Source organism: Doryrhamphus excisus, chromosome 3, assembly GCF_030265055.1.
Source record: "Doryrhamphus excisus isolate RoL2022-K1 chromosome 3, RoL_Dexc_1.0, whole genome shotgun sequence".
Classification (NCBI taxonomy): Eukaryota; Metazoa; Chordata; class Actinopteri; order Syngnathiformes; family Syngnathidae; genus Doryrhamphus; species Doryrhamphus excisus.
The window spans coordinates 775,437-802,500 of record NC_080468.1 but is presented as its reverse complement, the minus strand read 5'-3'; the positions used below and the strand labels follow the sequence as shown (position 1 = coordinate 802,500).

General features: G+C 46.7%; 6 non-coding genes and 1 pseudogene across 6 annotated transcripts; 4 read left to right on the top strand and 3 right to left on the bottom strand.

Moving 5' to 3' along the window:
• Positions 1–4,102: 4,102 nt before the first annotated feature.
• On the bottom strand, positions 4,103–4,215 carry LOC131126752 (5S ribosomal RNA; annotated as a pseudogene).
• Positions 4,216–11,389: 7,174 nt separating this feature from the next.
• trnap-agg (transfer RNA proline (anticodon AGG)) lies at positions 11,390–11,461 on the bottom strand. Its single transcript has one exon. It is a non-coding gene; the product is annotated as a tRNA-Pro (tRNA).
• A 1,054-nt stretch (positions 11,462–12,515) lies between these two features.
• trnai-aau (transfer RNA isoleucine (anticodon AAU)) lies at positions 12,516–12,589 on the bottom strand. The gene has a single exon. It is a non-coding gene; the product is annotated as a tRNA-Ile (tRNA).
• Positions 12,590–22,640: 10,051 nt separating this feature from the next.
• Positions 22,641–22,714, top strand: trnan-guu (transfer RNA asparagine (anticodon GUU)). The gene has a single exon. It is a non-coding gene; the product is annotated as a tRNA-Asn (tRNA).
• A 96-nt stretch (positions 22,715–22,810) lies between these two features.
• Positions 22,811–22,884, top strand: trnat-agu (transfer RNA threonine (anticodon AGU)). The gene has a single exon. It is a non-coding gene; the product is annotated as a tRNA-Thr (tRNA).
• A 2,382-nt stretch (positions 22,885–25,266) lies between these two features.
• On the top strand, positions 25,267–25,340 carry trnan-guu (transfer RNA asparagine (anticodon GUU)). Its single transcript has one exon. It is a non-coding gene; the product is annotated as a tRNA-Asn (tRNA).
• A 521-nt stretch (positions 25,341–25,861) lies between these two features.
• Positions 25,862–25,943, top strand: trnas-uga (transfer RNA serine (anticodon UGA)). Its single transcript has one exon. It is a non-coding gene; the product is annotated as a tRNA-Ser (tRNA).
• The last annotated feature ends 1,121 nt before the right edge of the window (positions 25,944–27,064 follow it).

The following is a 27,064-nucleotide window of genomic DNA, read 5'->3' as shown; positions in this document are numbered from 1 at the left end:
AAGCTCCTCTGTCCTCCTGGTATATTTATCCCTCTAATATTATTGTTCCCTTGCAATAGCCATGCCAGCGGTTCGGCTGATAGAGAGTATAATAAGGCCGACATCGGGCAGCCCTGTCTGACAGACCTTTCTAATCTTGTTAACCCTGTTAGAACGCCGTTAACTTTTATAACGCTTACTGCATATTTATACATTCTTTTTATCCAGCCTACCAGCCTATCTCCAAACCCTATTCTTTTAAGTAATGTAAATAAATATTCGTGATTCACCCTGTCAAAAGCCTTATTTAAATCTATGCTCATGATAATCCCTCCACCACCTTTTTTCATATAATCAATTACATCCTTAATACTACATATTGTGTCTGTGATGTCCCTCCCAGGTATGCCGTAAGATTGTGTTTTCCCTGTAATTTTCCCTATGAATCTCTTCAACCTGTTTGTGATTACTTTTGCCAGTATTTTATAATCATTATTCAGGCTACTAATTGGTCTATAGTTTTCCCCTCCCACCCTTTTTATATACTATACTTATAACCCCCATTCTTATACTATTTGGCATCTCCCCTGTCTCCTCCCTCCACTTAAATAATCTATATAGTACTGGAGTTGGTATGGTTTTAAACTCAATATAAAATTCTCCTATCAGTCCATCCGAACCTGGACTTTTATTCCTTTTTAATTCGCTAATTTCTCTATCTATCTCTCTTCTGTCTATTTCTCTTTCACTTATTAATTTATCTCCCTCGCTGACCTTGACCCTCACCTTTTCTAGAAGCTGTTCCATGACTCTTTTGTTGACCTTTTCCTCCTTAAATAGGTCCCTATAAAACTGCTCTACCCTCTCCACTATTCCAAATCCATCTGTGATGATCCCCCCTTCCCCATCCTCTATCTCCCCTATGAAGCTCCTTTTCTGGTTTGTTTTTTCCAAGCCCAGAAAATATCCACTACATTTTTCTCCCTCAATCACATATCTTGCTCTACTTCTCACCATCACCCCTCTACACTTCCTCTCCTCTATATCCTCTAATTCATATTTTAGGGCTATGTATTTCGTTAGATCACTTCCCCCATTGTCTATTTTTTCATTCTCCTTGTCCAGCTCATCCCTCAGCCTCCTTTCTCTTTCTTTCTCTTCCCTGCTCTTATCTCTCCCATATTTTATGCTCAATATTTTAATTGCTCTTTTGACCCTTTCCCACCATTCCCCAACATTATCCTCATACATACTATCATTCATCCATATTGCAATGCATGTCTCCACTTGATTTTTATATTTAGTGTCGTGCAGTAAGCCTCCCCTCCCCTCCCCTCCCTCCCTTGTGATAAAGTCAAACACACAATTGCATGATCGCTGATTGCAGTCATCTTATATTTGATTGATCCTATCTTGTTTAAGATGTTTTCTTTTGCCCAAACCAAATCTATTCTGCTTTGTTTGAGCACCCCCCCTACCACTTTTTTCCTTGTGAACACCTTCCCTGCTGGGTTTCGTTCCCGCCATACATCCACCATTCCATTTGCTCTCATATTTTGCAGTAGAACCCCCCTTGAGCTGTCATCCCTGAACCTCATCCCTGTGCACACATCCAACCTCCCACACCACACATTGAAATCCCCGACCATCACACAGTTCCCTTCCATGAAATCCTTCAAACTCCCAAAAAAAACCTTCCTTTCCCTCTCATATTTCGGTGCATAGATGTTCCATAGCTGATATGTTTTGCCACCATAATGAAACTCAATCCCTAAAACCCTCCCCTTCCCATCCTTCCCACACTCCTTTACATCTTCCACCACTCCCTTTCTAACTAATATTGCCACACCCCTCGCATTCTTCTCTCCATTATTAACAAATATTTCCCCAATCCACTCTTTCTCTATATAATCTATAACCCCCTCATCCCAGTTAGTCTCTTGCAGACAGACGATGTCCTCTTTACATATTTGCATTGCATAAAGCAGTCTCTCTTTATTTCTTAGTCCATTCCCATTGAATGAGGAAAGCGTCAGCATTGACTTCAAGTGAGAAGGAGAAAAGTCTGACACCCCCCACTTTTAATTCTACATTAATCTGATCAGTTTCTTTGTCTCCTTCCGATCAGCTGTTCTCCCCTTGATCTCCTCTTGCACTGTCAAACCCTCCTGCCCCTTATCCGACTCCTCACTTGGGAATGATGTAATGTTCCCTTCGTCTCTTCCCCCTCCCTCGTTACCCTTTTCTCCCTCACTCGATACATCTTTGAGACTCTCTCTAGTTTTACTCGTTGTTGCCCCACACACTTCCAGCTCCCTTTCCTCTCCCCAAATTCCCTCAATCACCTTGAACCCATCAATCACTCTCCTCCCTCTTTCCTCCCCATGATTATGCCTCTTGTCAGCAATGTCATTCTTACTTTCGTTGACCGTGTCCTCTCCTGTTGTCTCGTCTTCTCGTCCTGCTGTTAGCTCTTCCACACTCTCTTCATTCCCGTCGCTCCTTTTGCGCTTCAGCTCTGCTGTCTCGTTTGCGCCGTCCTCACAAACCCTCACGGACTCTGTTCCTCGTCTTCCATCCTTGCTGCTGCAGTGATCCTGACGTTCTGAGGCCTTTGCCCCTCTTCCTCCTCCATGCTGACCGCCTCTGCTTGGATTCTGGCTTCCGGCATCTCCTCATCTCCCGCTGGGTCGCTTGATTGACGGCACTCCCTGGCGTAGTGGCCCTGTGCACCGCAGCTGAAGCACTTGAATTCCGGGCACTCTCTTAGGATGTGCCCAGGTTGAATACACAGCCTGCACACCTTGACCTGCCTATCGTGCATCACCTTGAAATATTCTTCCCCTTCAAGTGTTGAGAATTTGGTTGCGAAGGGGAGTGAGCGGACCCTTTCATTTGACGCGGCAGAAGCGCGTGCCATCCAAAATGTCCATTCCTGGCCACTTTCTCCTCTTTATTGGTGACACAACTGTCACTCCCCAGTCCTCCAGTTTCTTAATTATTTCACTGTCTTCAGTATTGAACGGGAGAGCATGACGTCGGCAGCCACGGCCTGTTGATAACGGCTGGCTCCACCACTCCACCCCGCCCGCCCTGCGTTGGTGAGAAGACGTCGAACGAGGAGAGGAGGGGGGCCACCTGTGATGCGCCAGAGATCTACCAACATTTCTTAGCATAATAAAAGCTGGGCAGGGACAGTTAGCTGTACTCATTTGTTCTGACCTGTAAGTAAAGCCTACGTCTCTGCAGGTGTTAGGGAAAGACTTATGAGCCCGGAGCGGATAATATGTAATCTGACTGGTCTGAGAGTAAACCATATAACTGACAAGTTCGTTGTCATCTCTTGCCTCCAACACGACACCCACAGGAATCACTGACCTAAGAACAGGTGGTCAAATTCCAACAATATATACCGGGTGACTTAAAAAAGAAACAGTCAGTTCATCTCTGCATGGTTCAGAGGCAATTAACATGCAATTCTGGATTCTTAGACCATCCAGGAGCTTCTTTTTACCCTCCATATCCTTCATTGTGACTTCGTATCTATTTCTTCCTTTAATTCTGCATCCTGTCATGGTTCCACAGTTTAGAACAATTCCCTTGTCCAGTGGTGCAATGGCCCCCTCACCCACGACTTCCACTGCCACAGCTAATTGCCTAGGATAGGCAGCAGCCTTGTCTGATGGCTCCCTGGCTACCAGCTTGACTTGTGCTCCTTGTTTAAAACAAAAAGTGCCCCTCCCCCCACCAGCCACAAATTTGGGGGGTGGGGGAGGACATTCACAAAAGAGAATTTTTAAGAAAAAAAACCACTTTCAATAGAAAAGAAAAAACTGAATATAACTCAAAAAATATCTCTCTGTGATCTACTCTGCAACTGCTCTCACCGTTTTTTTTCAGGGTAGTATGGCCGTAAGGTGCCAGGTCAACTGAAAAGATTCTATTTGAAGGCGATGCAGGCTAGACTCCAGAAAAAAGTGTCAAACAGCGCCCTCTGCTGTCAGGCAAGAGCAGAAACCATAAAAAGCTTAAAGCACCTGGTATTCCCAGGCGGTCTCCCATCCAAGTACTAACCAGGCCCGCCCCTGTTTAGTTTCCGAGATTGGGGTTTTTTTTTTTTTTAGGCTTACAGCACCTGGTATTCCCAGACGGTCTCCCATCCAAGTAGTAACCAGGCCCGCCCCTGCTTAGCTTCCGGACGAGATCGGGCGTTTTCAGGGTAGTATGGCCGTAAGCTGCCAGGTCAGTGTCAGGTTCAAACTCCTGTGACACTTGTAAAAAACACTTAAATACAGAAATACAGAAGAGACAGACAACAATATTCAAAGTTGCTCGCAGCGAGGAGAGTGAAACCACATACCCAGTGACATGCCGCTCCACTCTGAATATGCAGTTCACACTCCCCTCTTTTTATTCTCTTTCCGGGGTCCCTACTCCATGGTCGTGCAACTCTAAGGGGGGGGGGGTTGTGGAGAAGGCAGTTGCACGAGCTGTATTTGTTTGTCTATGTGAGTGTGTGTATGTGAGAGCAATTACTTTTAATGTTTTATGAGTTCTTATCTTGACACATTCTTGCAGGATTAACATGAGCATCTGCAGGGTCGCTGTTGGTGCATCCAGGCACCTCCAGGACCTGGGGGTCGCTGTGGGTCTCTGATTAGGGTCACAGGAACATTCCTTCTTCAGCACATTCAAACACTTTCTATTGTCTAAGCAAATGGATATAAGGGTGATAACTAACAAAATAATACCTGTATCTACATTTTATTCTAACATTTCCCTCCTGTTTATCACGCTTTTATCTGTTTGCAGTCGCTCCTAGGCTGTCCTCTCGGTTTTTACCTCGCAGGTCATCTTTGTCAGAAAATGTGCTTACATCTAAACGGAAGTGTTCTCGTCATCTGAGTCAAAGTACAAGTCAGAAACAAGTCAGGCATATCCATAATGGTTGTCCAAGTCATCATCACTGTCATCGCTGCCACCTGCCACCAGTAGGGGGTACATTTCATTTACCTTGTTGTCATTGGTGCCATGGCTAAATTCACAGTCCATGTGATTCTAACCTTCAAGATAGGGTTAGGGTATTCCCAGGTGGTCTCCCATACAAGTACTAACCACGCCCCTGCTTAGCTTCCGAGATCTGACGAGATTGGGCGTTTTCAGGGTAGCATGGCCATAAGCTACCAGGTCAACTGAAAAGATCCTATTTGAAGGCGACGCAGGCCAAACTAGACTCCAGCAAAAAGTGTCAAACAGCGCCCTCTGCTGTCAGGCAACAGCAGAAACCATAAAAAGCTTACAGCACCTGGTATTCCCAGGCGGTCTCCCATCCAAGTACTAACCAGGCCGGCCCCTGCTTAGCGTCTGAGATTGGACGTTTTTTTATTTTTTTATTATAGAACTTACAACAGTACATCACAGATCTGTGTTTTTTAAAAATTATTATTAAAAAAAATCATATATATATATATATATATACATCCTGGCATAGCTGTGCTGTTGTTCCAGGTGGTTCAGCACCGCGTGCAGGGCTATGGCGATGGCGTCCTCTGTGGATCTGTTCGCCCGGTATGCAAACTGGTGGGGGTCAAGTGGGGGGGAGGAGACAGCCTTTTATGTGCTGGAGGACCAGTCTCTCAAAGCACTTCATGATTATGGATGTGAGGGCAACAGGGCGAAAGTCACGTCATGCTCTCCTACAGTTAATGGGGGGGGGGGGGGGGGGGGGGTCGTTGTGGGGCCGGGAGGGGCTGGGGGCAGGCCTGGAGAAGATGAGTGTGGCTGTGGTGTTTCAAAGCGGGCAAAGAAACTGTTGAGTTCCTCTGCCAGAGACACGCTCAGGTCTCCTGACATCACATCACGTCCTCTGAAGTTAGTGATGCTCTGCAGTCCCTGCCACACCTCTCGTGGTCTATTGCTGGAGCGGTGGGACTCTATGCTCCTGTTGTAGTCCGCTTTGGCTGTTTTTATTCCTCTTCTCAGGTCAGCTCGAGCCGTACTGTACAGAGCTCTGTCGCCTGACGTGAAGGCAGAGTCGCGGGCTTTGGGGAGGGAGCGGACCTGGCTGGTCATCCAGGGTTTCTGGTTTGGAAGAATCCGGATGACTTTGTCCACAGACACAGTTCCCATACAAAACTTGATATAGTCTAGTACTGTCACTGTGTATGTTTCCAGGTCCTGATGTTGAAATAGGTCCCAGTCTGTGTGTTGGAGGCAGTCCTGAAGTTCACTGAGTGCATTTTCTGGCAATGTGGTGATGATCTTTTTGGTGGGTCTGGATCTGCGTCTGAGGGGGGTGTATGCAGGAGTGAGCAGCAGGGAGAGATGGTCTGACTGTCTGAGGTGGGGGAGTGGTGTTGCTCTGTAGCCGTGCTTTATGTTTGAGCAAACATGATCAAGAGTGTTTGCTCCTCGCGTTGGACACTTGACATGCTGATGAAACTTCGGGAGTACAGTCTTTAAATTGGCCTTATTAAAGTCCCCGGCTATAATATGAACGCCATCAGGGTGGGCCCGCTGATGTTCATTGATGACGTTCAACAGGAGAGAGAGTGCCGTGCTAGCGATAGCATCCGGTGGGATGTAAACAGCGGTGACGATCACAACAGTTAGCTCCCTCGGGAGAAAATACGGCCGGCATCTTACGGACATGTACTCAATGTCAGGGGAGCAGTGAGTCTCTATGATCTTGCTGTTGTTGCACCAATCCTCATGCACGTAAATACAGACCCCCCCACCTCTGCTCTTACCGGAGTTCTCTGTTCGATCCCAGCGGTGTAGAGAGCGGCCGGCTAGCTGCACGCTAGCATCGGGGATCGTCGGTTTGAGCCAGGTCTCCGTGATGATTAGAACACAACAGTCACGAATATAGCGTTTTCCCTCGAGCTGTAACTCCAGGTCGTCCTTTTTGTGGGTAATGGATCTGGCGTTGGTGAGGTACAGGCTGGGCAGGGGTGGCTTATGTGGGTTGTTTCGTAGCCGTAGCAGTAGGCCGGACCTGCGACCCCGCTTCTGCTTGCGCTCCCGACGCCGCCTGCGCCTCTTTCCAGACCCGACAACAATCCACGGAGCGCCCGGTGGTCTCGCTAGTTCGTCTGGGATGTTGTGTCGATGATGAAAGTCTCTGCAAACTGCCAGTTTGTGTTGGTAGCCGATGTCCACAAGGTCCTGTCGGGTGTAGTGGTGTAATGCCGATGTATACGTGGATAGAGTCCATAGACAAACACACATAAAATAAGCAAAAAAGCACTGAAAGGGAGAGCCGTGAGCCGCTGCGTCTGTGCGCGCCGCCATCTTTGATGTGGTGTCAATTGGCCAAAGGGGAATTCAAAACAGAGGCTTGTGGACCATGAACAATTTTATGGTAGCTGGAGACTTCAACCAATGAAATCCATCCATTTTCTGCACCGCTTATTCTCATCAACGGACTGTATTCCCCACCCGTTACCAGCATGGGGACATTCCAACCCAAGATGACAACATACTGGACCAGGTACACAGCAACTTATGTGGCACAGACCCAGTGTCACACTGCCCTACTTTTAGCCCAGACTGAGAGCCACTTTAGCAGCTGAAATATCTCAGATGGGAGGGCGTTATACTGAAGATCTTAAGGTCCCTGGTTCAAGCACGGTTTTCAGCATAATCCTGATTTGCATTGTGACTTGGCAAATAGTTTGGAAAAAGGACCTTAACTTCAAAATCCCGCCCATCCAGCCAACCTTGAGTTCACTGAGACATTAAGGTGAGCCTGAGGTTGGCTCAGGTGCTTTCTTCACAGCTGGCTTTTAAACCTTTCAAGCCTCATTTCCAATTGTGATTTCTTGTTTTGTTGAAAAAAGCCCATTATTTCTGGAACATGTTATATGAACTACAATTTTCCCTACAAAGGAGAAGTCAATTTGGACAATTGTCATTCTGCCCCCACTTTGGACACATCGTCGTGATTCATTGTTTGGCAACTGCTTTGTGACCTCGCCAGTCCTCTTCACAGCCCATTCCCCATTGATCCCCATTCACATGAAAAAGATCCCCAGTTCGAAACTGGGTGAAACATGGCCGTTCAATTCCTACTTTTACAAAAACATGGGAACAAGGACATGTGCTTGATCTCTGAAGGTGTATACACAAGCATCTGTCCCCAGTTTGGACACACAATCCATATTTCCCAGATGACTGATTGGGTGCATCACTGGCCTGCATGGAGGGGCTGTGGTGTCATTGCGTGTGTGGCAAAGCGAGCGGGGTAGGTAGTTTGCTGACAACGCCACCTGGGGACTTTCACCCCAGGATGTAACAGGTTTGATCAATCACAAACTCTACATTAATCCCCAAAATCCCACAGAACAAGATCGTGATTTACAATGATAAAAGTAGTTATTTTATTAAACGATTATCTTAAAATGAGTGACAAACCATGAATAATACAAATAAAGTGGTGATGGGAGGAGTCAAAAAGAAAAGAGGCCTGGGCTGGGGCTTACCACGACAGCGGTAACATAATGGGAGGGATCCAAACCACACTGCACCCGTGACTCAGTAAACCAAAAATGGGAAAAAAGGGGACCAACAGGGAAACCGCTGCCGCTCTGGGCCCTCAGCACCTGCCAACGAAAAAGAACATCCTTAAAAGCATAAAAGCAAGGCAACCCTCACACACACTTCAGTAATTAAAAGTCAATTTCAAACCAGCTGATGCCGGGGCTTGCCCTAGGGTCATGGTTGGCGCTACCTCCCTGGGTCTGTCCTGGGTCGCGGGCACCAACGTGCCATTGGGGGGGCGTTCACCGGCCTCCAGGCAGTGGGGTTCGCGCTGCTGGTGGCCTGAAGTCTACGGTGGTGGCTTGGCATTGCTGTGCTGTGGTGGCTGCTGCGGGGACCGGGCTGTGTGTTGGGAGGGGGCCTGATCCTGCTCATGGGGACGGGGGCCTGGGTGGCGTGTGGGGATGGGGGACATGCTCCTTGGAGTGGGGCCTGCTGGGGGGAAGGTGCTCTTCTGGGCGTTTGGGTGTCTGCTGCCACTGGTCCTATGCTCTGCTGCATCGCTGTCCCTGTCTTTGCCCATCCCCAGTCTTGCCTTAGGGCTCGTCAGGGATGGTTCTCCGGTACGTGGGTGGAGTGCTGCTGGTTCTGGGGGCGGGGGGGAAGTCGGCCCTCCCAGTGGATGGTGGGGTCCGTCGGTGGCCTTGCGCTGGTCTTAACTCCTCGGCTCTGGTGCTTGGCCTCCCCATGACTTGGAGCTATGGCTCTCCCTCACGGGGGTGAGCTGCCCGGCGGATGTCGGCCGGCGCGGTGGAGCGCCTTACCACTCGCCTGCACGCCCCCTCCGCTTGCTCATGTGCGGGCCTCCTCCCCTCGCCCGCTCCTTTGTCTGCCACACTGCCGTAGCCCCGATGCCGTGGTCGAGGGGAGTCTGGGGGTGCTATCCCTTGGCGGTCCGTACCTCCCTGGGCTCAGGGCCTGGTTGTGGGTCTGGGACCCCTGGGTACCCCGCCCTGTGATGCCCCGGACGCCCAACCCGGGGACGTCCACAGTGTGTGCTTGCGTGTGTCTGAGATTATTTTATGTATTTATTGTTTAGATAAATAATGATTAGTTTTATTATAATTATATATATATGTGTGGGTGTGCGTGTGTGTATATGGCTATATAGATATACGGGGGGCTCTGCGGGGGTCTGGCGCAGGGCGTTCCATCTCTACCGCCCGGTCCTCCATGGGGCAGTGTGCCCGGGCCTCTTCTGTCCTGGCCGGGGCGGTCCTGTGTCGGTAGTCAGGCCTGGGGTTACCTGGGGCGGGCCGGGTTCTGCTTCCTGGAGGTGTGTGGGGGGCGGGGGGGCGGCGCCTCCGGCCGTGGATGGGCTCCCTCCCGGTTGGCGAGGGCGCCCCTGTGCCCACCGGTATGTGGCCCTCGATGCCCTTCTGCCCTAGTGGGGTATGGTCTCCCGCTGGTCTCGGGGGTGCAGCTCTCCTCCGGCCTGCTGGCGCCCTGTTGCCGGTTGGGATTGCTCCTCCATGGCCTCTTGCTGGTCTCTTCAGGGAGATGCTTCGGGGGCGGGTCTTGGGGAGTCGGCCCTGGCTTTGCCCACACCCACGGGGCCGGAGGATCTCTGGTGGTGGGGGCTTGACCTGGCTGCGCGGGGCGGGGTTTGCTGGGTGGTAGAAGGCAGTCTCTCTCCTTTTGTCATTCTCAGTGACAATTACACATTCACACACTCGCATTCACATACACAAGCACGCTTACGCACACATATATGAATATATACACAGAAGTACACACCTCCATATGGACACTCACAGCACATGGGTGCTTCTCTACACAATCTACCATCTTATCCCTGATGTCTATATGCTATTGGTATGCTATTATTACAGTAAAAATTATGTCAAGCAGTGAGATTTTAATTACTGTAACTGTATGGCTGTAATTGTGTTCACTATCATGGTTCATGTCTTCATTGTTACTATTGCTACTGGTAAGTTGGACTGTTTCACTTCACTGATATCATCTCCATTGTGACCCTTAGCCATCATTGACATTTAACTGTTCTGTTTGTCACTGTTGTTGTTATGGGAATTCTTGTTGCTGCTGTTTTTGTCTCTCTCTCTACTGCCCCCCCACCCCACCCCACCTTCTCTTCTTCTTTTCTGTGTTTCTTCTTGCTCCGGTCCGGTCGCTCCAAATGCGCATAACAAAAACATCAAATAACGGCAAATAAAATTTCATGGTGCAGGAAAGTTGTAGCCAACACCTTTCCTGACACAGAGCAAATCTGTTTAGCATGTAAGGGCATTTAGATCAACAATACTATCTGCCCCAATGGCTGGACGGACCAAAAAAAATAAATAAATTTCAAGAGGGGCTCTGTCAAAGAGGGATTCAGGTAACCCTCTATGGGCTCACACTGACACTGTTGTCCAGGCTGTATTGCCACTGCTTCAGCCGCGGTGGGTGGGGATGACTGGAGGAGGAAGAAGAAGTGGAATGAAAGAGGCAGGTCCCGAAATTGACACCTCCAAGATCGAATGAGGTCTTAAACTGCCCACATGGACAAGCCAAATATCAGCAAAGGTTGAGCCAGTCACCTGAAGGTTAGATTTTTGATCTGAGTGTCCCGGATTCAAGTCCCTGTTCAGGTGACCAGTGACAGGGTCTCAGGTCCACTTGCAAACGCCTCCTTTTTGCCCTCAAAATACAAGGGCAACAGGACAATCCCTTGGTTCCACCAAGACTTGAACTTAGACCACTGGATTCAAAGTCTGGGGTGCTAAACATTACACCACGGAACCTGCAAGGGTACAGACAGCGCCGGGCCCTGAAGTACATCCTGTCAGATTACATTAGTGTTGATATAACTTCACTGATGGTGGTGTTCTGGGAATTGTGTATAAAAGTAGTTCAGGGGCAGGGAGGGCTTGTCCGAGAATTGAACTCGGGACCTCTTGCACCCTAAGCAAGAATCATACCACTAGACCAACAAGCCCCTGCTTGGGCAAATACTTACCTTTCCCCGGTCACTTGGCGGCCATGATGCGGGTGTTTTCGCAGTTGACTGGGTTGTGCGCTGTTGGTTATGGGGACCGGGGGGATTATGAGGGGCGGGGTGTTGTGGACGAGGGCTTTTTTGTTCCTTCACGGTCCGCATTCTCTGCACTCGTGATGTAAAATTTTGGGTAGAGGATAATAGGGTCCACTGCCACCTTTGATCTGCTCCTTGCAGTCTTGGTGACCAAGAGGTTTGTTGCCGCTCTGCTTTGACGTGCTGTTTTCTTTACCTTTCCCCGGTCTTTCGGCAGTCTTGTCGAGGGTGTTTCACAGGTGGGTGGGGTGATGTTGGTTATGGAGACCAGTGGGTTGTCGCCGTGGGCTTTTGTTGTTCCTGGAGCACATAAAGATGGATGGTCAGTACAGGGGTTGAACCCGTGACCTTGGCGTTATTAGCACCACGCTCTGACCAACTGAACTAACCAACCACAGGACACCATTGCATCAAATGTTTCCAGCTCAAATCAACTAACTCATCCTTAACAGACCGCATTCTCTGTGCTTGTGGTCAAAATTTTGGTTCTCGGACAATGGGGTCATCTGCCCTCATGCAGTCACGGTGGGCGAGAGGTTTGCCGCTGCTCTGCTTTGCCATGCTGTTTTCTTTACCTTTCCCCGGTAGGTTGGCAGCCTTGATGGGGGTGTTTCGCAGTTGACTGGGTTGTGCGCTGTTGGTTATGGGGCCTGGGGGGTTTTGGGCTTTTGTCGCCGCCATGCTGTTTTCCTTGTGGTGGTGTACTGTTAGTTGTTGTCAACAGGGGCTTTTGTTGTTTCTTCACGGTCCGCATTCTCTGCACTCGTGGTCTGAAGAGGATAATGGGGTCCACTGCCCCCATTGATCTGCTCCTTGAGTCTTGGTGACCAAGAGGTTTTTTGCCGCTCTGCTTTGACATGCTGTTTTCTTTACCTTTCCCCGGCCTTGTCGAGGGTGGGTGGTGTGATGTCGGTTATGGGGGCCGGTAAGTTGTTGTTCCTGGAGCAATAAAGAAGAGTGGCTAGTACGGGGGTTGAACCCGTGACCTTGCCGTTATTAGCGCCACGCTCTGACCAACTGAGCTAACCAGCCACTGGACACCATTGCAATATTTTATGTTTTTTTTTTTATTTTATGTACCCCGAAGCAGACTCAGTCGGTACGCTGGGGTCTGAGGGCGATAAGTGGGTACCTGGTGGACACCTTGTTTGTGCTCTTGAGAGGTATTTCGGGACAGTTTAACAATTGGCTTTTGATGGTGGAACAAGCTAAAACAAGGAAAACAGATTGTTTAGCGTGCCTGGGAGTGGGCCCCTTATTGCAAATAGTTCCCGCTGTGATTTCCGCCGAGTGTCCCTGATGAATACATCCACTGCTCCAGAAGCAGCCTTGGCTAATTGTCGGCCATTCGCCATAGCGCACCCCGAGGTTACAGAGGTCAAAGGTAAGCCCATATTCAGCAGCACAGTGGCGAAAGGTAAATTTATGTGCATTACCGTTTCCACAGGTTCCCCATTGGTACAACCCAGCATTAATATCTCTTGGTGTAATTCTACCTTAGAGATGGATGCCTTCTTCCGGCCGATACTCAGGGCTGACCTCTGGTGGTGGTGCGGTGGACCCGGCGTGAGTGATAGGTTACCGACCGAGAACATGACTGGTGTTTGTGCCCCTATTTCTTTCCTTCTTCCAATGACAGTACTGTCAGTAGATGTGGAGCGCCTAGTGCATAGTGCTACTTCCGTAGGGTCTCACCTCGTGCCACCGGCCGCCCTGAGGACCAGGCGAGGTGTGTCAACCTCACCCTGGTTAGACACCCCCAACCCGACGTACATTGACGCCATAGGTATCCCTTGTGGCGTCCCAGAGGAGTATAAAATTATAGATGAGGTTATATCCAGTTTTGCTGTTCCAGTTCATCCCTTTGATTTCCATTAACCATAATACCGAAGTGATTCATTTTCTGCATTATAACTTTCAGCGTCTCTCTAATCAAACTGAAGAAGCGTTCAGAGCAGTTAGTGTAGCATTTATCTACTTCTCTGATGGCCTTCCAGACTTGCATGGCAGTTGACATGCTATAAGCAGAAAAGGGTGGTGTGAGTGTAAGGTACATAAAAGATAAGGTAACGTGGTTTTACAAAAAACAGTTTAAAAAGTATAAATATGGTTAGAGCATTTAAGAGTAGTAATAGTTCATGTCATACATATAAAATTCAGTTGTAAAAGAAAAAAAGACACCCTACTATTTTTTATATGTTTGTGTCTAAAATAACCAAATCTCCATTGTTGGCGTTTGAGTGTAATAGACAATAGACAATAGTCTTGAGTGTTTTGAAGCAGCATTCCCAGACGCTGACCAGCTACTCCCAACACCACTAATCTTGCAGGTGCCTGGGAATGCCAGCAGCAACCTTGAAGAAGTTTCATCATGCAAAATGGGCCAAGATAAGAACACATGCACAAAAAGTAATTATTATCACATACACACACACATAGACAACAAGTACAGCTTGTGCAACTGCTTGCTTCCCCCTCCCCTTAGAGTTGCACGACCATGTATTAGGGACCTCCTAAAGAAAATAAAAAGAGAGGAGCATGAATGGCATACTCAGAGTGGGGCGGCATGTCACTGGGTAAACTTTGAATATTGTTGTCTGTCTCTTTTGTATTTAAGTGTTTTTACAAGTGTCACAGGACTTTGAACCTGACCTTTACTTGGTCCTTCGAGCCGGATCCCAAGACACCTGAGGAGTCCAGTTGTGGAGCGGACGAGACAGAAAGACCGTGGCCACGGCAGACAAAACCCTTTGATGGGCTGTCTTCTCAGCTCAACAACTGGAAGCTGAAGGTTGACGGGATACCGACGGAAGAGAAGACAACAAACAGTGAGACACTTTTGATCAGAGTGTGAGTGAAAGGGCGTTGTCCCTTTGTGTTAAAGCAGGGGTGGGCAAACTGAGACCTGGCGGCCACATGCAGCCCATTAATCCAATCCACTTTATTGATATAGCACATTTTATAAACAGAGTTTCTAAAGTGCTGGACAGGCTAGTAAAATAAAAGGTAAAAATAAAATACAATAAATGAAGGTACAAATTGAATTTAATCCAAAACTAAAAGGTCGAATAGGAAACAATAAAATCTCAGATTGAATCCTAAAGCGAACAGGCAACCAATGCAGGGAGGCCAGAAGGGTTCTTGACCTCTAGAACTGAGTGCGTCCCTCGGGTCAATAAGGTTTGTCACCCGGTGCTAAAGCCTTGTGTATACTATTCGCTGGCAAGCAAAGAGACGGACTCGGCAGTCTTCTGTAGGAAGACGAGCTGGCGGTCTTTTGTGATAAGGCGGACTTGGCAGTCTTTTGCAATAGGGCGGACTTGGCAGTCTTGTGCAAGAGGAAGGAGCCATTTTGACGGGCTTTCCTTTGTAAAAGACAGAGTTGGCGGTCCTTTGTAATGAGGCGGAGTTGGCGGTCTCTCGCAGTAAGACCGAGTTAGCAGTTCTTTGTGCAAAGACGGAGTTGACGGTCATGCTAGGCTAGGAAAGGAGAGCCTCCGCGGTTAAAGACCTTTTCGGGGTTTGAATGCGAAAACGTTTTCAAAGTACGGATGAGTGTGTGAATGGGAGATTTTGTCACTAGACAGGTCTTCATAATAAAGGGTGAGAAAAAGAGTACGTCTTTGAGGAAGCAGAGGCAAGAATTCTCCGCCCTCACCGGGGTAGAATCTTGAGAATTACCTCAAAGAAAAGTTCATTACTCTCTCACTGACAAACAACCCTGTTGTTAGTTTTCCCTAGGAAGCTCATCACAACAGGGACTAAATTATTCCCAAGATGGGAAAAAAAGTGGAAAACCACAAGTCAAAAAGGAACCAAAAGCTATATTCAGCATGACTAGGCTTGTCTTAACAAATACAACCAGAACCAAATGATGAACCAGTAGTATAATTACAAGTACACTTAATAAAACTAAATGCATATGAAGGAATAAAACCAGCAATAGAAGATTTGTTAAAAGCTAAAGTCTTAGTAGAATGCGATAACCCACCATGTAACATCCCTATTTTCCCAGTGAGAAAAAGTGTCACTCTCTGTGGGATGGAGAATGATACAGGACAAGTTGTAAATCAAACTGTGGTGGCGAGAGCACCTTGTGTGCCTGACCCACACACATGGTTAAATTCTTTACCAACAGATGTCACATGGTTCACCGTAGTAGACATCAGTAATGCATTCTTCTCCATTCAAATAGAGAAAGAAAGTTCAGGTTCGCATTTACGTTTGCAAAAAAATAAAAAAATAAAATATATATATATATATACATATATACATATATATATACATACATATATATACATATATACATATATATATATACACACACACACACACACACACATATATATATATATATATACGTACACACGCTTACCACAAGGATATTGTGAAAGCCCGACAATTTATTCACAAGCAATGATGGCCAGTATGTCCATGTTTGAACCCCCAAATGAAAGCCAGATATTACTATATGTAAATGACATCCTACTAGCGTCACAAGATAGGAAGTCATGTGAAGAAGACACAATAGTCTTTCAATCACCATTTAGCAAAAGAAGGCCATAAAGTGAGTAAAGACAATTTTGTAAGCAATCAGTGAAGTATTTAGGGCATCAGTTGACAGGACAAGGGCGAACCATTCTAACAGACAGAAAACAAGCAATCTTAAATGCAGCTAAACTACAAACGAAAAAACAAATGATGTCCTTTTTAGGACTCACTAATTATTGTAGATGTTGGATTCCAAACTATGCACAAATAGTGTCACCATTAACAAACATGACATATAAAACAGACTTAAAAATGACAGCACCCTTATAGTGGAATGAGGCAGAAAAAGCATTCTGTGTTAAAAAAAATAATAATAATATATATATATATATATATATATATATATATATATATATATATATATATATATATATATATATATACTGGTAGGAAGTATGATTCTAGCACTACCTGATTACAGCAAAACATTTATACAAAAGGTAGATTGTAAAGGTCTTTACATAACCTTGTAGGCGGGCTGTAATAGCAGCATCTATAGCCGTGGAAACAAGTGCAACCATTGTATTATTCCATCCACTCGTACTGAAAGTACCTCATGCGGTTTCCACCCTGCTATTACAGACTAACGTGACATTTTTGTCTCCTGCTGGACATCTGTCTTGCATGGCAACACTTTTGTCCCAACCACATTTAACACTTGAGCGATGCACCACGCTCAACCCAGCTACCCTTCTACCACTCCCTGAGGAAGGCCAACCACATGATTGTGATGAACTAACAACACAAACTGCAAAGTGTAGACCAGACATATTAGATCAGGCACTAACAAAAAGACGAGATTTTGAAGATGGTTCCTTGAAGAAAAATAATTTTGGACAAACAATAACAGGCTATGCAGTTGTTACACAAGATATGGTGTTGAAAGCAGAACATTTACCATCCTCTTATTCTGTGCAAGCAGCAGAATTAGTAGCGCTTACAGAAGCATGCAAATTAATGAAAGGTCAAAAGGTGACAATTTATACCGATAGCCAATATGTATATTGAACAGTACATACCTTTGCACAATATTGGCAAAACAGAGGTATGATAACATCAACAGGAAAACCAGTAACTCATGACGGATTACTAACAGCATTACTAGAAGCAGTGCAATTACCAAAACTAATTGCTGTATGTAATACTGATCCGATATCCTTAGGAAATGTGTAAAACAAATGATAAAACAAGCAGCACTAAAGGAACTGAACCATCTTAACACTAAAAAATTACAAGTAGACTTTGAGATTCTGGCAGACATGCAACAACAGAGTCCAAAGCAGTAAATTGACCACTGTCTTAGGAATAAAGCAACCCTGGACAAAAATGTTAATATGTCGACAGATAATAAAACAATCTTAAGTGGGACGCTATTTTGAGCCATGGTTTTACACATGTCTCAACAGGAGGGATGTGCCACACTATTAACACCCACTTTACTATGTATGAATTTAATTCTTATTCAAAAAAATTTGTAGAGCGTGTTTAACATGTGCAAAACACAATGCCCAGGGCAGCTTGCGACCTCGGTGTGGCCAATTTCAAAAACCACAATATTTTTTTCAAGTAATACACATGGACTTTATTGTTTTATAAGTGTAAAAAGAAAACACTGACACTCTTCCAAGTGGGAAGGACCTTATCAAGTATTGTTAACGACATTGACGACATTGAAATTGCAACAAGAGGTACATCACTCGCATTGTAAAGTAGTCATTGTTCGGGAGTCTGACAAGGAAGTTAAAGACCCGCCTGTGACGCAGGGGACTTCAGAGACCTAGACTCTGGGGCATCGTGCTGAGCAGTGAAGATTATAGCACATACCCTTGGCCAGAAAACCCAACAATGCATCCTGGTTTTGAGGGCACTGTAGCAGAATGGCACAAAAATGAAACAGTAACCAAAATGTCCCCCGGCTTACTAATAGCTATTGTAGTCGGGTTAAGCTATAAATAATATAATAATTACTAAATGTTTATGTCTATATGATTATTGTAATGAATCCAATAGTAAAAATGGAAGGCATCACCATCATGAAAACAGATGCATCAGTAGATTTTTAAATGTTAGTAGCTACAGGTTTTTCAGGAACTTTTAACAACTGGGTTTTAAACATTGAACAAGCAGCAAAAAGTGCAGCAAACTATGTTAAAAATATTAGTTGTGTTGCATGTATGACCATGACCCCACTTCTCCAGATTGTACCAGCACTGATCAATGCTACTTGAGTCCCTGAAGTAATGACAAAAATGTCCACACTGTCACAATCATGTTCAGAATATTAGAATGTTTTTGTCGAGAATGTTTATATGATATAAACACTATATTCCCAGTAGTCAATGAGACAAAAAGGCCCCCACCATTCTCTACTAAAGTAGCCCGAGCAAATTTCACCTTTGTACAGCTAAAAGGAACCGCAAAAAAATGTAGGTCACGTTGAGTTCAAATGTTGTAGACATGTAACAAAAATTAAGATACCTACAACACAGAAGGAGGAAACACACACCCATCAACTTAGTACTTTAGAGCAGACGTGTGATAGTGGTGCGAGGACAAATACCTCTATGACATCGTTTATAACATGAGCGGAACATGTGCAGTAGTGACATTACTGATTCCAGTAACCATTTACCCTATAAATGTTGACATGTTACTAAATGCTATCATTGAAGCAGATAAACATCACATCCCAAACTACTTCCAAAGGAAGAGAGAAGTTCCAGCCCCCGACTGGATGATGCAAGACAATCCCACCTACATCGATGCCATCAGCGTGCCACGAGGGGTACCAGACGAATACAAACTAGTAAATCAGATTGCATCAGGTTTGGAAAGTATTATCCCATGGATAACAGTTAACTAAAATGCGGATAGGATTAACTACCTCCACTATGACATACAAAAGCTTGGGAACTACACCGAGGCCGGACTCACAGCAATTGGAGAACAACTCCATGCCACGTCACTCATGGCCTTCCAGAATCGCATCGCCTTGGATGGACTGCTGGCACATCAGCAAGGAGTGTGCGCCATGCTTGGCGACCAATGTGGCATGTCCATCCCCAACAATACAGATTCCACAGGAATGCTGTTGCGTGCGATTTCTGGTTTGAAGGCGCTAAACACCAAGATGAAGGAACACTGGTGTTGACACTGAGGTGTTTGGTGACTGGAGAAAACTTTGGGGACAATGGTCTCCTTATGTGATGTCCGTGCTTATTGCACTTGCTGTTGCCCTTCTTTTGTGTGCCTTATGTGGATGTTGTATCCCTATCTTGAAGGTTAGAATCACATGGACTGTGAATTTAGCCATGGCACCAATGACAACAAGGTAAATGAAATGTACCCCCTACTGGTGGCAGGTGGCAGCGATGACAGTGACGACTCAGATAGCCATCATGGACATGCCCCTGACTTGTTTCCTGACCAAGACAAGTGCTTTGAGTCAGACGACGAGAACACTTCCGTTCAGGTGTAAGCACAATTTCTGACATAGATGACCTGCTAGGTGAAAGGAGAGAGGAGAGCCTAGGAGGGACTGCAAACAGATAAATGTGGGATAAACAGGAGGGAAATGTTAGAATAAAATGTAAATTCAATTATTATAGTGTTAAGTTATCACCCTTATATCCGTTTGCTTAGACCAGGGGTGCTCATTAAGTCGATCGCGATCTACCGGTCGATCGCGGGTCGATCGCGACGTGACATTAAAAAAATATCATCCTCGCATCAATGCCGTCACTTGATTGATATACAGGGCAGCCATTCAGATGACAACTGAATGTTGCCCTTCGGGCGACCAATCAAATCAAACAACGTCTCTAAGTGCAGCAGAACTTACGATGTCAGCCTATCATCCATCCCCGTTACTTGATTGACATACAGGACAACCAGTCAGATGACAACTGAATTTTGACCTTTAGGTCACCGCTCATGCGTAAACAGCAATGCAAAGTGCTAAGCTAGTCGGCGAATTGCGTCAGATTTCAAGCCCTCGCTAAAGTTTATGGTCACTAAAATGAGTGAAGGAGCTGGACCAAGTAAAAAGGCAAAAACATATCACTTCCATACGGAATGGGAGGTGGACTTTTTTTTCACAATGTCTTTTTCGAAGTGCGTTTGCCTCATATGCCATTCTATCATCGCAGTACCAAAGAAGGGAAATGTGGAGTAATGTGGAGGTAATTACAAAAAATGTTAATTGTTAATTATGTGTGTTTTGCAATATTGGCTCATTTGGTTATGTAAGGTACATCAACATACATTGTATGTACAAATAATCCTCAATACATTTGAAAATAAATAGATGTTTTGCATTTTCTTAGCTGACCGCTTGATCCACAGCCATCTGGACGCCTTTTCTGCTGCGTCAGTGATGTTCTTGATGGCTCTTTTGTTATGCTGACCCTTCACTCCCAGCATCTTGAGTGCTCTAATGAGAGACTGGCCTACAAAATCTCTGCACCCGACCTCGATGGGGTTGCATCGGGTCCTCCATCCTCTGCTTCGGCATTCGTCTGCCAGCTCCTCATACTTGGCCCTCTTTCTCTCAAAGGCCTCCTCCATCCGGTCTTCCCAGGGAACAGTCAACTCCAGCAGGACCACTTGCCGAGTTGTTTCTGACATCAGGACCATGTCTGGCCTGAGAGTGGTCACTGCGATGTTCTCTGGGACCTTCAAGGTACAGTCATAGATCTTGCCCAGGCTCTTAACTGGCTTCTCCCCCACCGATGGAATCTGGGTGCCTCCGACTGAGAAGCGAAACTGGTCTGTGACTTTCCCTTTCTTCACCACCAGAGACCTGGATTTGGCTGGCTTGAAGTTCATCCGGGCCCAGCTAATGAGACGCCCCAAGCCTTGAAGGATCCATCTACAGCCCGGGACTGATGTTGTAGTCACTGTCAGATCATCCATAAACGCTCTGATGGGGGGCTGCCGCATACCAGAGCGGGTGAGTGGACCTCTGCACTCCACCTCTGCTGACTTCACCAGCATATTCATGGCCAAGGCAAACAGTATCACTGAAATGGTGCATCCCGTGATAATGCCCTTCTCTAGCCGATGAAATGCAGATTTCTCTTTTCCGGAAGTGACTCTCAAACTGAAGCAGCTGTAATAGTCCAGTATGAGGTCCTTGATCTTGCCTGGAATGTGGTGTCTGTCAAGCGAGGTTTCCACCAGTTTGTGTGGGATAGACCCGTAGGCATTGGCAAGGTCAAGCCACAGGACTGCCAGGTCTCCTTTGCCTTCCCGTGCCTCCCGGATCAGCTGGGTGATGACTCCCGTATGCTCGATGCAACCTGGCACCTTTGGGACAATAGTCTTGAGTGTTTTGAAGCAGCATTCCAAGACGCTGACCAGCTACTCCCAACACTACTAATCTTGCAGGTGCCTGGGAATGTCAGCAGCAACCTTGAAGAAGTTTCATCATGCAAAATGTGCCAAGATAAGAACACATGCACAAAAAGTAATTATTCTCACATACACACACACATAGACAACAAGTACAGCTTGTGCAACTGCTTGCTTCCCCCTCCCCTTAGAGTTGCACGACCATGTATTAGGGACCTCCTAAAGAAAATAAAAAGATGTCACTGGGTATGTTGTTTCACTCTCCTCGCTGCGAGTAACTTTGAATTTTGTTGTCTGTCTCTTCTGTATTTAAGTGTTTTTACAAGTGTCCCAGGAGTTTGAACCTGACAGGGACTCTCAATTCACACATGTGTTGGACTTTGGACTCCGTTCCTTGTATGACCATTTTTCCCCATTGACAAACTGTTTTTGTGTTGGTGCCAGATGCACAGCTGGCACTGTGGCTAAGCTGGTCAAAGTGCCTGTCTAGTAAACAGGTGATCCTGGGTTCAAATCCCAGTGCCTGGGTGCTTGGTCAGTGAAACTCTGGCAGCTGATTTCTGAACCATGTACATCTTTTTGTCACTTGCCCTTCAAGAACGAATTGACGTTGCATCCACAGCTGACATGATTGTTGTGGATCCCATTACGCCAGAAGGTGCTTGAATCCAAAGAGTATGACATTGTGATGTTTTGTCATTCAGCGCCACTTTGCAGAGGCTCATCCACTTGACAGTTGAATTTTTTTCTCTTACAGTGTGTCCCCACGTGGCATTGGTGGTTCAGTGGTAGAATTCTCAGACATTTGCTGCCAGCCAATCAGGATGCGACACAGACGTCAGACAAGCAAAAAGACTCGCCTGCCATGCAGGCATGATTACCATTACCATCTATCAGGGATGGCAACTGAATTAAGAAACCTGCCACAGGATTTCAGATAATGTTTTGATGCAGACTGGTCATGATGCCTCTGAAGTTCACCAAAGCAGACCTGACTTAAGGTGACTACACTTCCAAAGTTCCCAGTGATGACTGAACCTCTCGCTCCTTGTGTTCCCCGAGAAACTCATATCTTCAATTTAATTATTGAGAATTGTGTTTACCCACAGTCCTGGAAGATCGCAAAGGTGCTAGGTCGAAAAGGTTTACTTAAACAAGTTATTCCTTGTGTGCTGTTGTAGTCTCTGTCGCGCAATTGGTCAGCGTGTTTGGCTGTTAACTGAGAGGTTGGTGGTTCGAGCCCACCCAGGGACTCTCAATTCACACGTGTTGGACTTTGGACTCCCTCCCTTGTATGAACATTTTTCCCCATTGGTGAACTGTTTTTGTGTTGGTGCCAGATGCCCTGCTGGCACTGTGGCTAAGCTGGTCAAAGTGCCTGTCTAGTAAACAGGAGATCCTGGGTTCAAATCCCTGCAGTGCCTGGGTGCTTGGTCAGTGAAACTTTGGCAGCTGATTTCTGAACCATGCACTTCTTTTTGTCACTTGCCCTTCAAGAACGAATTGACGTTGCATCCACAGCTGACATGATTGTTGTGGATCCCATTACGCCAGAAGGTGCTTGAATCCAAAGAGTATGACATTGTGATGTGTTGTCATTCAGCACCACTTTGCAGAGGCTCATCCACTTGACAGTTGATTTTTTTCTCTTACAGTGTGTCCCCATGTGGCATTGGTGGTTCAGTGGTAGAATTCTCACTTGCCAAGCGGGGGCCGCGCGCGTGTTGTTGACATTTTCTGCCAGCCAATCAGGATGCGACACAGACGTCAGACAAGCAAAGAGACTCGCCTGCCACGCGGGCATGATTACCATTACCATCTATCAGGGATGGCGACTGAATTAAGAATCAATGCCAGAAACCTGCCACAGGATTTCAGATAATGTTTTGATGCAGACTGGTCATGATGCCTCTGAAGTTCACCAAAGCAGACCTGACTTAAGGTGACTACACTTCCAAAGTTCCCAGTGATGACTGAACCTCTCGCTCCTTGTGTTCCCTGAGAAACTCGGTCAGCTGCGGAATTGACGTACTCCAGCAAAGGAACCAAAATAGTTATGAGACTGAACCTTCTCTGTCAACACTGCGATAGCAGGGGAAATAGCTCAAATGGTAGAGCGCTCGCTTTGCATGCGAGAGGGAGCGGGATCGATGCCCACATTCTCCAAGAAGGCAAGTGCTTTTTTGTAGAAGAGATGTTGGGATCGAAAATGAGTCCAGGATCTGTCCCTCAGCATCAGACAAATACCCCAAACCTAATCCTGGCTACGTTCTCTCGACTAGTCTCTTGTCATGTAATAGTGAAGAAACCCAGTCCTTGATTTATTGTTCCCAAGTACCAAACACTAATCTGAGCCCCAATTTCTATGCCAAATACAGTATTGGTCTAACCCTAAACCCAGTCCACACTCCCTTCTCCAGTTGAGCACCTTATCTTCTTGTGTAGTACTTACCAGAAACTCAAGTCTATCATTTATTGACGGGTTTTATTCGTATTTATGTCGTCAGTCGCTTCAGAATGACAGCAGTTGGCAGATGGCGCTTATGAATGACCCTAACTGTTCGACTGAGGACCAAGACAAATCCCATCTCCACTCAAAACCTGTCCAAATGTCAGTTACCTGACTGGGAGCACCAATATCTTTTTATTCATAAAATAAATTTGATTAGAGATCAGATGATAGATGTTGATGGTAGACTGTCAGATTCTATTATAAAGAACAATATTGTGTAGGATAAACTGTGTAGTTTTCAATTGAGGAGAAGTGTAGATGAGGTAGGAAAACTGTTGCATTCCATTAAAAGCGATAAGCCATGTGGTATTGATAATTTGGATGGTAGGTTACTGAGGGCGGCAGCAAAGTTGATTCAGGAGCCCATATGCCATATCTTCAATTTAACTATTGACAATGGCGTTTATCCACAGTCCTGGAAGATCGCAAAGGTGCTCGGTCGAAAAGGTTTACTTAAACAAGTTATTCCTTGTGTGCTGTTGTAGTCTCTGTCGCGCAATTGGTCAGCGTGTTTGGCTGTTAACTGATAGGTTGGTGGTTCGAGCCCACCCAGGGACTCTCAATTCACACGTGTTGGACTTTGGACTCCCTCCCTTGTATGAACATTTTTCCCCATGTCCTTCTCGGTGTTGAAGGAGCAGAAATCTTCTGGCGTACTGTACTTGACCACAGAAGGAGGATAAAGGAAGTAGGTTTAACATTTCAGGGAAGGGGCATCCCTTCATCCACCTGAACAGGGACTTGAACCCTGGACCCTCAGATTAAAAGTCTGTTGCTCTACCAACTGAGCTATCCAGACCTTTGTTGAATGAGGACAACTCACAAGGTCAAATCTTCTGGCATACTGTACTTGACCTTGCAGAGAGGATAGCTTCTTCTCTGGCTCTCAACAAAGGCGGTCGCATCTTTCCCCTCTCCTCCCTATCCCTTATCTTCCCTGCTTTGTTGTCCCCTGTCCATTCTGTCGATGGAGTTTGACTTGATTCTTTGTCACGCAGTATGAAATTGGCAAACTGAGAAATTCTGATTGAGTGACCAATGCAGTCTGTCTATTTTAATACATTTCGTCTCAACTCATGTTGAAAAAGGACAGAGCCATTTCCGTGAGAGCACAAGACCCCTGGATTGTACCCAAAAATACTTTGTGTTCATCAAAGAGTAAAGCTGGTGTCCTGGTTTGCAATGCCTCGATTGTTACGCCAGAAGGTGCGAGTCACATCCAAAACATTGGGCATGCTGGAAGCATAGCATGCGTTAGTATGGCTTCAACTGAACAGAAGTTGGCAGGGTGTGAGTCTCTGTGGCGCAATCGGTCAGCGCGCTCGGCTGTTAACCGGGAGGCTGGTGGGTCGAGCCCACCCAGGGACGTTCTCTGGGTGCATCAGTGTCAGTCATTCATGTTTGCGCTCCACTCTTGCACAGCACTTGTGTGGTTCCCAATTGGCAAACTGTGTGTCAATAGACAAAACCCTTGTGTATTTGGACATTTGCAGGTTTAAGAAATCAGACCACATTAGCCAAATATCTTCTGGACAAAAGAGTGGTCAGACAAGACAAAGTTTGAGCCAGTCACCTGAACATTAGACTTTCGATCTGAGTGTCCGGGATTCAAGTCCCTGTTCAGGTGACCAGTGATAGGGTCTGAGGTCCACTTGCAAACGCCTCCTTTTTGCCAACAAAATACAAGGGCAACAGGACAATCCCTTGGTACTTTATGGAAACGATGTGAGGTGCCTGGCTTTTAACTAGAAGTGGAAAGACTTGTGTAGCCCCTCACACAAACCATGTGTCTTCCTCCAATGCACATGTTGCCAGCTGATCCTTGACATCAGCAAAATTTTGGTTCTAGGACAATGGGGTCACCTGCCCCCATTGGTCTTTTCCAAGCAGTCACGGTGGCCGAGAGGTTAAGGCGTTGGACTTGAAATCCAATGGGGTTTCCCCGCACAGGTTCGAATCCTGTCTGTGACGCTTTGGTTGGGCATTTGTTGCCGCCATGCTGTTTACCTTGTGGTGGAGTACTGTTGGTTATGAGGGCCGGGGTGTTGTCCTTTCACGGTCCGCATTCTCTCCACTGGTGGTCAAAATTTTGGGTAGAGGATAATGGGGTCCACTGTCCCCATTGATCTGCTTCTTGCAGTCTCGGTGGCCGAGAGGTTTGTTGCCACTCTGCTTTTGACATGCTGTTTTCAGCGGCCTTGTCGAGGGTGTTTCACAGGTGGGTGGTGTGATGTTGGATATGGGGGCCAGTGGGTTGTCGCCGTTTTGTTGTTCCTGGAGCACATAAAGAAGAGTGGCCAGTACGAGGGGTTGAACCCATGACGTTGGCGTTATTAGCACCACACGCTGACCAACTGTGCTAACCGGGATAGCGGCAGAGAGCTGCTGGAATGACGAGGCGCTACGAAACGCGTATCGGGCGGAGCCGCTCCGACCCACACGTCGGCTCCAAATCCCACGTCTCGGGGCTCTTCCGGCACCACTCCTCCTTCCCTGCTCCAGCAGTGGAGCGCCGTCTGACGACGTCGGGAGTGTCGTCCCCATGCAACTGGGACCCAGTCGCCTTTCGTCAGCAGAGAGGAGTCACCGTCTACGCCTGTGGCTGTGCCTGTACTGTGGGAGTCCTACACACAATTTCCTGCTGTCCAGTTCGCCCAGCATGCCAACGCTCTTCCTCCACCAGGGATATTCCCCAGCTGCTGGCACTGCCCGCTCCAACCACACCGGCTGCGTCATCCGCTTTGGTGGGCCGACTTCAGGTGGAAGGTACGATATCCTGGGCGGGGGAAGCTTCTCCTACCACAGCATTAATTGACTCTGGGGCGGACGAGAACTTTATTGATAGCGGACTGGTCAGTTCTCTTAACATTCCTACTGTTGAGCTTGCCCCCCACAAGAATGTCCGCTCGCTAGATGAACATCACCTGGCATGCATTACGCATCAGACGTGCACCATATCCTTGGTGCTGTCGGGTAACCACCACAAGGTCACTAATTTTTTTCTTATGCCCTCTCGCTCAGCTCTGTTAGTACTCGGCCTCCCCTGGCATCCCATGCGTGTGTTGTGATGTTTTGTCACATCCACTCGACAA